A 12,557-nucleotide genomic window follows, 5' to 3' on the forward strand; every position below is an offset into this window, starting at 1 on the left:
TATCTGCGCTAGACAGTCGAGATTTTCCGGGACATGGAGGCGCTGTTAAGAACGGCCAGCTGCAGTGCAAGTTTGCCAGCCATTTACGCAAGCGGTGGCAACCTCATCTTCGAACGCCGCCGCCAACCACTGGCCATGCCGCGACTAAGTCGACTTTGTGTCGGGAACAATTCGCGCATCCTCCACTCTCCGTCGCTTTAGCTAGGATGCGTTTGACGAAGTAGGCTTTGTGCTGAAACCACCACCGTTACGGTCTGGCCTCGTCGCCGTTGTGACTGAAGGAGTTCGACGAAGCAGGCTTTGTGCGCAACACGACAACGCCGCCCTGTTCTGCAATGAGTGGGGGAGTTGCCGCGGGAACGCCGACGAAGGCCCCTTCCCACGTGCCGACTAAGACGCAGGACAATGGCTACCCGGGCGTGCTACCCGGGTCCCCTCCGAGTTCTACAAAATTCGTGTGGTGTCGGTTTCGGACCGTGAACACGTGTGTGTGTGTGCATGTGTCTGTGTAAACTGTCCCGCGGAGAGGCGGCAGTTTACGATGACTAAACGAACGTTCGCGTCACCTTGTATCGCGGGAGGACCGAGTGTTTAAAAACTGCTGTTGTGCGGATGCTCGACACACTTAAGCAGTCACGTTGGACTGAGACACTCTCTCAAGCAGTCGTGTTAGACTGACGTACTTTCTCTCGCAGTCATGCTAGACTGATGAACTGCATGTAAATACCGTAAATAAACCCCTTTCCTCGTTCTCGATGAGAAGCAGTCCTTCCCTTCATCATCGTCCTCAGCGTGGATAACGGCATGGGCGAGCTACCTTCGAATTAATGCCGGACTCCAATCTTGACAACGGGTTACGAGCGATGGGATTCAGCCCCCAATCCTGACACCATGGAGGCTTGGACGCCATCCCCGGGCGGTAGTGACAGCGAGCCCGAACGGACTCAGGCGCATAGAAGGGTCGTGGACGGAGGGGGATTAAGACCCGTGGCTCCGTGTTTCGCGCCTGCGCCATCATAAAGCAGAGATGCAGACAGCCTGCTATCGGCCAGAATGCCTGTTTACTTCTACTTCTTCAGCCCCTCTCCATCCATGGAGTCCGACCGCGCGAGCCTAAGTGTGTCATTCTCTTCAATACAATATATAAATGCAAGACTCTTCTCTTTCAAATCGCCTTTGGCATATGCAGCGCGACCCACCTCATCAACCAGCGTAGTGAATACGCATGCAGTGCTTCTTAGCGAGTCAAAATAAGAGAGTAAAAATTGAGAAACTTTTTTCAGGAAATTTACTTAACCATTTTTTAGAACAATCGCGCATATGTGGAACTGAATCCAGTGAGCATTCTGTGCCCAATCGAAAAAACTCCTACGCGCCATATTCACTAATTCCAGTGAGCCTCATTGCGGTGGCATTAAAAAGCCGTTCATTCCTATGTATCATATGTGGCCACCATGTGACATATGGAACTGTACTAGATTTTATATGTGTCCTGATATGTTTTCCATGTTTTCCAAGTATTATGTCTCCTCCATCTTTGATTAAATCGACTGTTATTTCATCTTCTCCTGCAGCTCTTGATCGTTTCATCTGGCGGCTCTTTATACGAAGTGTCTATGGACTGCAATGTCATCCCAATGTCGTGTGTAAGAATTGTAGTCGTGCATATCAAAAGGGGGTATGTCGCCTTGCCGTCGTCTGCCTTATCCACACCAAAGACGACGTTGAAAAGAGGAGCAGCTTCTCATCGGGAATGAAGGAATATAATTTACACCAGGAATAGACAAGGTTACTTCGCAACACTCTGGCGTGACTGAACTGATGTACACCGAAGGAGCCGAAAAATGTCTACCTGAATCCCCTCTGCCCTCCCTATATCTGTAGGTCAGAGAAACCGACAGGTACACCTTCCTCTAATCGGAGCATCTAAAGTAACCGAAGACTCCGCCTTCAAGAGATGGCCACGCGCAATTACATATTACCTTTGTTAACTAAACACAATGTGGGAATACCCACCGGCCCAAGCAGTTAACTACCCCAGAGACAGGAGGGAACCACTTGCTGAAGAAGGGGTTCAAACTTGCCTCACTTGACCCATATCGGCTGATTGATTGGACAATCAATTAACTGGTTCGTTTGACAGTCGCCTTGAGCGGCTAGCAATTGCCTTTACACTTGCTTTCACAGGAGCTTCTTGATCCCGTCATCGTGATCCGCGGTCGAGCAGCATCCAGAAAACACCGCTTTACAACCGCGCATTCTTCGTCAACCATGCATGTCACGCAATGCCATCACCGGTGGTCCGGTGGGGCGTGCTGACACCTTCACGATGCTGAAGCGGTTGACAGTTCGTTGATGCTACTGGCTTATCGTAGCGATGCGTTCGTCGTCCCGCCGTCATCGTCACACAGTCGTTGTAATTCCAGCATCATCATGCCGTCATCGTCATTCCAGCTTCTTCGTCATGCCATCGCTATCACGCTGTCGTCATCATACCATCGCCGTCGCTCCAGCGTTATCCTCCCGTTGTCGTCATGCCAGGATCGTTATTCCAGACTCGTTATATGTGTGTCATTGTTGTCATAGTGTCATCGCCATACTGTCGTCATCATGCCGTCGTGGTCGCTTCGTCGGCGTCATTTTGTTTGTAGCGATTTCAATGTGGTCATATCAGTATAGTCCTGCCCTCGTCGTCATTTCGTCGTCCTCGCAGCTTCGTTGTCATGTCTTCGTGGCCGTTCAATCATCATCATTTTGTCGCAGTGATTCTGCTGTCATGTCATTGTCGTCATGACGTTGTCCATCCAGCGTCATCGCCGCAATTTCTTCGTAATCATGCGTAGGATGCGCATGATCAAGAGCCACAAGTTCCTGTCGAGCGAGTCGGTTCCCGCTTATCATTTGCTGTATGCTTGCAAATGGTTGATAAACTAGAACATTGTTCTTTGCAAACACTAATCACAGGTTCGTGTAAACCGACTCCCATAGCGTGTGGGATCCGCATGTTTTCTTTCTTTTTCTCATTTGCCAGCTGAATAGCAAAGCCGGCATTGCTTGACCGCTCGCTACATGTACTTGCGGGATAAGCACGCCATGTGCACCAGAAATCTCCGGCATGCGCACTCTGGGCTCTTTTTGCGAATCTTTTCAGAGAAGCGTGTCAATTGTAATGTAAGAAAAAAAGAAAAAAAGTGGGCTTTGATAAAAGAAGCAATCTCCGGTAGCACTCGCCTAACCTTCCCGTTTCTGACCGGCTGTGGGATGTAAGTCAGGAAGAAAAGGCAAAGATGCCATTGATAATAGTTTTTGGACTGGAAAACAACACTCAAGTGCTCAAGTCCCACGCTGCTCGTTTTGACTGCCTGACACACAACAGCTAATTTGCGGAGCGGTGAACTTGTACGGAACTATGCCGAGCAAGGTTTCCAAATTAAAAAAAATGTTATATGTCCCCTAAAATAAACATAAAAATGAGGTAATTACATAAAAGAAACGCCAAAAAACAAGCCATCTTATGCGCTTTCTATGATATTTTCAGATGGAGCGCCTCGTTGCGAAAATCAGGCCTAAAACTGAAGGAAAACCAACATTTTGGCACGTTTGTCATACTTTTGCCAAAAGTTCGTAAATTGTACTGGCGCCATCAATTTTAACTTGAAGTACAGCCCTAGGACAGTGAAGTAAAATAATTACGATGAACAAATGAGTAGGTATTTCGCCAGTGAAGCATAGCCAACTTGGCGAGATTTTTTCAACATTTCTAGCTCCTTAAGCTGCGTTTCCAACTGAAGCTTCCCATAAAGACCAGTGCATATTGACATGTGCTTAAATTGTTTATGTTTTTGGAGACCGTTCTCGAGATAATTTTTGTTACAGTGTTATCGCTCAGCCCAAGACGCGCAACGGACGTTTCTGTATCGGCTAGATATATTATCACTGGTTTTATCTGTTGGCTATCGTTCACCCAACCGTGCAATCAGATTGAATTTGCGATACGAATTGTGCAGTACTTTCTGAAAGGCATGCAGCCACCAGCAACTACGCCGCCATCTTGGACAAGTGATGTACAAAAGCAGACGTGCTTGACCCACAGAACCAGATTTCGACGATTGGCGAGTGTGCTCTCCACTCTCAATGTGCTGAGCAATAATTTTTTTTTTTGCTGGGCGCAGGTTCGTCCAGTGAACAGTTAGTTTCGTAACTTGCGTTGCACACTGTAGTTCATTACCGTCACTACAACGTGACAGTATTGAAGATAAATCATTGTAGGTTCAGCGGACGAAGTAGGGCAGCATTGTGCACTAAAATAAGTTTGGTATTAATTTTCTAGCGGAACCATGTTTCAAGTACTTTAATAAGCTTAAGGAAAATATCACGTTACACAAAAACATATAAGGTATCCCAGCTAACGTTAAAGAAGTATGGGGTTTTACGTGCCAAAACCACTTTCGGACTATGAGGCACCCCGTAGTGGGGAACTCCGAAAATTTCGACCACCTGGGGTTCTTTAACGTGCACCTAAATCTAAGTACACGGGTGTTTTCGGATTTCGCCCCCATCGAAATGCGGCCGCCGCGCCCCAGCTAACGTTATCCAATATGTTCAATAAAATAAAATATTTCAAAAAACACGGTACAAACTACGATTATAAAATCTACGATGTTTGGTGTTCATAGACACTGACGAGTTAACACCGCAGTTCTTATAACTGCGTCTCGCACTGTGTTTTTTGAATAATTTGCTTCGTTGAACGGCTTGGCTAACGTTAGCTGGGAAACACAGTATACTATAAAATGACTTCGAGTAAGGTAGTCAGTAACCATGTTTTTTTTACAAGAAAATCTGAGACGCACGAGTAAATAGTCTGGGACAGTTGGTGTGCAGTAACCCTGTTTTGTACGACAGAAGTGCTAAACAGTAGCTCACTATGGTGAAATACCCTAACAGAAGGCTGCTTTTCTACAGCGTAAGGTTAAAAAACACCACTTTCGGAAAGGAAAAAAAATGGAGGTGCCGGGGTTTGAACCCGGGACTTCTCGCATGCGAAACGAGCACTCTACCTCTGAGCTACACCCCCGCATTCAATCAATTTATAGTAGCAAGATAACTACAGCGAAACTAGCACACATACCAGTGCATAATCTCCTGGCACCACGATGCTTTCAAAGCTCAAGTCCTTCAAATTTACCTGAAACTCCGGCATTATTCATCCAGCCAAAGCCAGCCAGCCAACCTCAAAACTTAAGAGGAAGCTTTAGCTCGGGTGCTCCTATCTAAATACATGTAAAAGCAGAATTCGTTTTTCTCGGCCACCACAGCACCAAATTTGACGAGGTTTGCTGCATTTAAAAGAAAAGCTTAAGATCTAGTGACTGTTGGTTTCGGATTTTTGATTTAGGTCGTCAATTTTTTATTAAAAGTTGGCAAAAAATGAAAATTTTCAAAAAACGAAACTATCAAGTTTACAACTCTATACCTCAGCTACGAAAATTGATAATACAATTCCGTGAACTGCATCTAATAGTACATTTAAAGCGGACAAAATTGATGGGTTACACATGAATGTAAAATAATATTGTAAAATGGAAATATAGGTTTTGCAGAACCCTTGTAAACAACGTAACAAATTCACGTAAGATATAAAATGACGTATCGAATTTGTCCGCTTTCAATGATCTGATGGATCTCGCTTACAGAACCGCAATATCTGCTCTTGATGCAGAGTTATGAATTTGTGAACTTCATGCTTCTACTTTTTTCAAACTTTCGAATTTTTGAAAATCTTTTTAACAAAATTCAGGGCCTAAATAGAAATTCCGTGACCAACAGTCACTAGAATTTCACTTTCCCTGTCAAATTCAACAAATTTCATTAAAATCGGTCCAGGGGTTATCTCAGAAAATCGTTTTTGCGTTTTTACATGTATTTGAATAGGCCGCGTCGGAGTTGGGCCCGAGCTAAAGCTTCCTCTTAACAGGAAGCTTTAGCTCGGTTTGATGAAATTTTAGCCCGATTTTGATGAAATTTGTTGCATTTGAAAGAGAAAGTTAAATTCTAGTGACTGTTGGAAGCGGAATTTCGATTTATGGCTTGAATTTTTCTAAAACAATTTTCAAATATTTGACCGCTTGGAAAAAATAGAAGCACGAAGTTTACAAATTGATAGCTATGCATCAAGAACTGATATCGCGGTTCTGTAAACGGCATCCATTAGATCATTCAAAGCGGACAAATTCAATATGTCATTTTACATCTTACATGAATTTGTTACGTTGGTTACAACGGTTTTACAAAAGTTGTATATCCCTATGATTAAATTTTTTTATATTCATGTGTAACATATCAATTTAGTCCGCTATGGATGTACTTTTAGATGCAATTCACAGAATTGTATTATAATCTTTAGTGGTTGAGTTACAGAGTTGTAAACTTGATAGTTTCGTTTTCTGAAAATTTTTGATTTTCGCGAATTTTTAATAAAGGATTGACAACCTAACTCAAAAATTCGAAACCAGCAGTCACTAGATTTTAAGTTTGTCTTTTAAATGCAACAAACCTCGTCAATTTTGGTGCAGTGGTTGCCGAGAAAAACGAATTCTCCTTTTACATGTATTTAGATAGGAGCACTCGAGCTGAAGCTTCCTCTTAAGGGCGGAGCTCTTCCAGTTGTTCATTTTATACTCTGCAGAGGCCACGTGTGCTCTCATTTTCTACTATCGCTGAACTTTTCCCCATACTATTGGCGTTCCGCTTCACAGCATCAATAGACAGCACGCAGTGATTCTTAAGCCAAATCCACCTCGCTAAAATGCATGAACCATAATTTTTTGAATACATATTTATTATACGAAACGCTGAAAGAGCTAACAGAAGCAAGTGCTACTGATTACGTTGCAGCATTTCAGTGGATGCTAACTCACTGCACTATTCCTGGAAACGCTTCAGCGGATGGAACTGCGAATCGGGTTCACAAATAAAAAAAAATGGAGAGATTAAACTATCCTCTTTCACGTAGTGAAGACTGCTTGCTCCTGAAACAGTGACCCGGTCGCCTCAGCAAAAATACCTAGTTTGATCAACAGTTTGAAAGCACCGAATTATTGTTTTACTGCAATGGGAATTATATGAAAACTCCCGGCGCATTTACACCATCGGTGTACATGTCGCCGTCACCGTGATGTTCCGTATAAAGTGCAAGTGCGATGACATTGCGGCCGCTCGCCGTATGCTATGGGACTAAATGAAAGCGTGCAAATGTGAGCCGAGAAGGATGGCGGCTCGAACTAGCGCGCGCACGGGAAGAAGGCGGGGAGAAAGCGCGCAGTCTTTCATCGCGCGTTGGTAGCAGGGGGCGCTCTACTCCAACGGAGGATGGACAAGGTTGAGAAGTGAGGGAAGCTCATAGTAAAGTTGATTATGAAGAACGACTGAGGAATATGGAAGAATGTAAATGGACTGGTAGAGTGTTCAGCTACTTGTACAGAAAATAACATTGATTCACAGTGGAGGAAAAGAACTAGGAAGCTTACCAGCAAGTATGCGGCCTGTAGGGTGGGCAAAACAGCAACAAAGAACGTCAAGCGGAAAGTCAGACAGGCTGAATTAATCTCATGGGTGGCGGCAATGTAAAAGAATCCTGCCATGAGTAACTTCTTAAGAGGAAAAAACGAAATTCGGCGTAAATTCTGATGGCACGTAGGACTGATGTCTTATAACACCTTTGGCAAAAGTAGAATATGGCCTCTTTGCTGGCAAGCAAGCAAGATGGTGTGAGGGAATCCGAGTCAGGTGTCGGATGTGTGCTCTCAGGATATCAGTATTTATGTAGACTGTCAAAGGAGTGTCTCCAGCAATGGCCACTGTCGCAATCGATGACGTAGTTTTGGGGAGACCGAGACAAGTTCTTACTGCTTGTGCTTGCACACTCTGAAGTTTGCGGATATTTGTAGTGCAAGTATTTCCTAGCACATGTAAGCTGCACTGCACGATGCCCAAAAACAGTGCTTTATATAGTTGCGGGCAAATTTAATTCTATTAGATCGAGGGTCATTCACCCTAAAGAAATATACACTTGGCACATGGCCAACTGGGTGGCTTCAGAAAAAAGCGCTTGCCGTTTTAAGCGTTTTCTTGGAAACCACCAGTATCTTAGATCTATATTGTATTTTCCGCTGAAAGATACACGTACAATGCAAGTCTATGCTTATTTTCTCAGAAGTTTATTTAGTATGTTATGTACGGGTATAATTACGGGTCTGTACACTCGTCTGTGAAACTGAACTTTATGTCGCGGACGAAACGAAGCACATGCGTTTATATATGCAACTGCATACACGTGCATCTTCTGTGAGTCCCTGGACTCATGTACAGAACTTTTGGATATTACTGACTGACTGTTTTTGTGATAATTTTGTACCGCATTTCGTTACCAATATTGTGGCAATAGTATTCTTTGCCGGGCGACGAGGAGTAGCCGGTGCCACTTGAAGGCGCCATTCTTTCCTAATAAGACACGCCAATAAAAAAAGCACAAATCGAACATTAGGAACGAATAAGCACTTTGTTCGGATGTACAGGATTCTTGGGAGGATGCGAACTATTGCTGTATATAATCGGTAAGGTCTGGCTCTCTCATAGACGTAGCCTGCTATAATGCGCAAGTCGTCATCGTTTAGGTCAACACTGTGTTCGTGGAGATGAAATTTAATGTATTTTAGCTTAGATGTTATGTTTTATTACAAAAACAGTTCACGGCTTCAAATATTCGAAAACTTTTCGGAAAATATTTGCGTTTACAAATGGTAGCAATTCAATTCGAAGACCGCATTGAATTGCTTCGCGCGCCAGACTACAAAAAGGAATTAATAGTTCAATGCGACGCAAGCGACAGAGGTATGGGCGTGGTACTTAGTCAGGTCGGCGACGATAACGAGGAGCATCCTATCCTCTATGCCAGCCGTAAAGTAAATCTAAGAGAGGAAGCCTACAGCGCTTCAGAGAAGGAATGCGCTTGTTTAGTTTGGGCCGCCCAGAAGTTGTCGTGTTACATGTACGGAGCGAAGTTCATCTTCGAGACCGACCACTGTCCTCTGACGTGGCTCAATCAAATGTCACACAAAAATGGCCGCTCGCTCCGATGTAGTCTTAATCTCCAAGAGTACAACTTCTCCGTTAGATATAAGAAGGGAAAGTTGCATAGCAATGCGAATGGTTTGAGCAGGCTAATTTGAATTCTGCGTTTGAGGGTCCCGCCTAAATTTTAGGGTTACTAGTGTTAATTTTATTAAGCCAAGAAGATCGCATCTCATTTAGCAAGATTCGCTCCATGATTGCTGAATTTGTCAGCACGAAATTGCTTCAGAAATTGGCATAGCGAAATGCAGCATTTTTTTTGTTTCTGCACTTATTTTTTTTGGAAGCCTACAGGGTCTAAAGTCAGAGCCAATGTACGTCATCTCGGCGTAGAGCCGTGTTGTGGGGTTCATTTTGCAGTTGGTGGTCCTTGTTGGATGTTTTGGGGCGGTGACATTACACAAGCCACCAGGCATTCCCCCTGGCCACCAGGCATTCTCTTCCTGCCCAGCGGTTATCTGCGCTAGACAGTCGAGATTTTCCGGGACATGGAGGCGCTGTTAAGAACGGCCAGCTGCAGTGCAAGTTTGCCAGCCATTTACGCAAGCGGTGGCAACCTCATCTTCGAACGCCGCCGCCAACCACTGGCTATGCCGCGACTAAGTCGACTTTGTGTCGGGAACAATTCGCGCATCCTCCACTCTCCGTCGCTTTAGCTAGGATGCGTTTGACGAAGTAGGCTTTGTGCTGAAACCACCACCGTTACGGTCTGGCCTCGTCGCCGTTGTGACTGAAGGAGTTCGACGAAGCAGGCTTTGTGCGCAACACGACAACGCCGCCCTGTTCTGCAATGAGTGGGGGAGTTGCCGCGGGAACGCCGACGAAGGCCCCTTCCCACGTGCCGACTAAGACGCAGGACAATGGCTACCCGGGCGTGCTACCCGGGTCCCCTCCGAGTTCTACAAAATTCGTGTGGTGTCGGTTTCGGACCGTGAACACGTGTGTGTGTGTGCATGTGTCTGTGTAAACTGTCCCGCGGAGAGGCGGCAGTTTACGATGACTAAACGAACGTTCGCGTCACCTTGTATCGCGGGAGGACCGAGTGTTTAAAAACTGCTGTTGTGCGGATGCTCGACACACTTAAGCAGTCACGTTGGACTGAGACACTCTCTCAAGCAGTCGTGTTAGACTGACGTACTTTCTCTCGCAGTCATGCTAGACTGATGAACTGCATGTAAATACCGTAAATAAACCCCTTTCCTCGTTCTCGATGAGAAGCAGTCCTTCCCTTCATCATCGTCCTCAGCGTGGATAACGGCATGGGCGAGCTACCTTCGAATTGATGCCGGACTCCAATCTTGACAACGGGTTACGAGCGATGGGATTCAGCCCCCAATCCTGACACCATGGAGGCTTGGACGCCATCCCCGGGCGGTAGTGACAGCGAGCCCGAACGGACTCAGGCGCATAGAAGGGTCGTGGACGGAGGGGGATTAAGACCCGTGGCTCCGTGTTTCGCGCCTGCGCCATCATAAAGCAGAGATGCAGACAGCCTGCTATCGGCCAGAATGCCTGTTTACTTCTACTTCTTCAGCCCCTCTCCATCCATGGAGTCCGACCGCGCGAGCCTAAGTGTGTCATTCTCTTCAATACAATATATAAATGCAAGACTCTTCTCTTTCAAATCGCCTTTGGCATATGCAGCGCGACCCACCTCATCAACCAGCGTAGTGAATACGCATGCAGTGCTTCTTAGCGAGTCAAAATAAGAGAGTAAAAATTGAGAAACTTTTTTCAGGAAATTTACTTAACCATTTTTTAGAACAATCGCGCATATGTGGAACTGAATCCAGTGAGCATTCTGTGCCCAATCGAAAAAACTCCTACGCGCCATATTCACTAATTCCAGTGAGCCTCATTGCGGTGGCATTAAAAAGCCGTTCATTCCTATGTATCATATGTGGCCACCATGTGACATATGGAACTGTACTAGATTTTATATGTGTCCTGATATGTTTTCCATGTTTTCCAAGTATTATGTCTCCTCCATCTTTGATTAAATCGACTGTTATTTCATCTTCTCCTGCAGCTCTTGATCGTTTCATCTGGCGGCTCTTTATACGAAGTGTCTATGGACTGCAATGTCATCCCAATGTCGTGTGTAAGAATTGTAGTCGTGCATATCAAAAGGGGGTATGTCGCCTTGCCGTCGTCTGCCTTATCCACACCAAAGACGACGTTGAAAAGAGGAGCAGCTTCTCATCGGGAATGAAGGAATATAATTTACACCAGGAATAGACAAGGTTACTTCGCAACACTCTGGCGTGACTGAACTGATGTACACCGAAGGAGCCGAAAAATGTCTACCTGAATCCCCTCTGCCCTCCCTATATCTGTAGGTCAGAGAAACCGACAGGTACACCTTCCTCTAATCGGAGCATCTAAAGTAACCGAAGACTCCGCCTTCAAGAGATGGCCACGCGCAATTACATATTACCTTTGTTCACTAAACACAATGTGGGAATACCCACCGGCCCAAGCAGTTAACTACCCCAGAGACAGGAGGGAACCACTTGCTGAAGAAGGGGTTCAAACTTGCCTCACTTGACCCATATCGGCTGATTGAATGGACAATCAATTAACTGGTTCGTTTGACAGTCGTCTTGAGCGGCTAGCAATGGCCGTTACACTTGCTTTCACAGGAGCTTCTTGATCCCGTCATCGTGATCCGCGGTCGAGCAGCATCCAGAAAACATCGCTTTACAACCGCGCATTCTTCGTGAACGACAATGAACGACAATCTTGTGGGCATCATTAAGGAGTGTGCAATGGAAGTCGGTGGTAACTCCGTTAGGCAGGATACCAGCAAACTATCGCAGGAGACGAAAGATCTGATCAAGAAACGCCAATGTATGAAAGCATCTAACCCTACAGCTAGAATAGAACTGGCAGAACTTTCGAAGTTAATCAACAAGCGTAAGACAGCTGACATAAGGAAGTATAATATGGATAGAATTGAACATGCTCTCAGGAGCGGAGGAAGCCTAAAAACAGTGAAGAAGAAACTAGGAATTGGCAAGAATCAGATGTATGCGTTGAGAGACAAAGCCGGCAATATCATTACTAATATGGATGAGATAGTTCAAGTGGCTGAGGAGTTCTATAGAGATTTATACAGTACCAGTGGCACGCCCGACGATAATAGAAGAGAAAATAGTCTAGAGGAATTCGAAATCCCGAAGGTAACGCCGGAAGAAGTAAAGAAAGCCTTAGGAGATATGCAAAGGGGGAAGGCAGCAGGGGAGGATCAGGTAACAGCAGATTTGTTGAAGGATGGTGGACAGATTGTTCTAGAGAAACTGGCCACCCTGTATACGCAATGCCTCATGACCTCGAGCGTACCGGAATCTTGGAAGAACGCTAACATAATCCTAATCCATAAGAAAGGGGACGCCAAAGACTTGAAAAATTATAGACCGATCAGC

At 45.2% G+C, this 12,557-nt stretch overlaps 1 non-coding gene across 1 annotated transcript; it reads right to left on the reverse strand.

The window, feature by feature from the left end:
- Nucleotides 1-5,005: 5,005 nt before the first annotated feature.
- Nucleotides 5,006-5,077, reverse strand: TRNAA-CGC (transfer RNA alanine (anticodon CGC)). Its single transcript has one exon. It is a non-coding gene; the product is annotated as a tRNA-Ala (tRNA).
- Between the last annotated feature and the right edge of the window lie 7,480 nt (nt 5,078-12,557).

The sequence above is a fragment of the Dermacentor variabilis genome, chromosome 1 (genome assembly GCF_050947875.1).
Source record: "Dermacentor variabilis isolate Ectoservices chromosome 1, ASM5094787v1, whole genome shotgun sequence".
Classification (NCBI taxonomy): Eukaryota; Metazoa; Arthropoda; class Arachnida; order Ixodida; family Ixodidae; genus Dermacentor; species Dermacentor variabilis.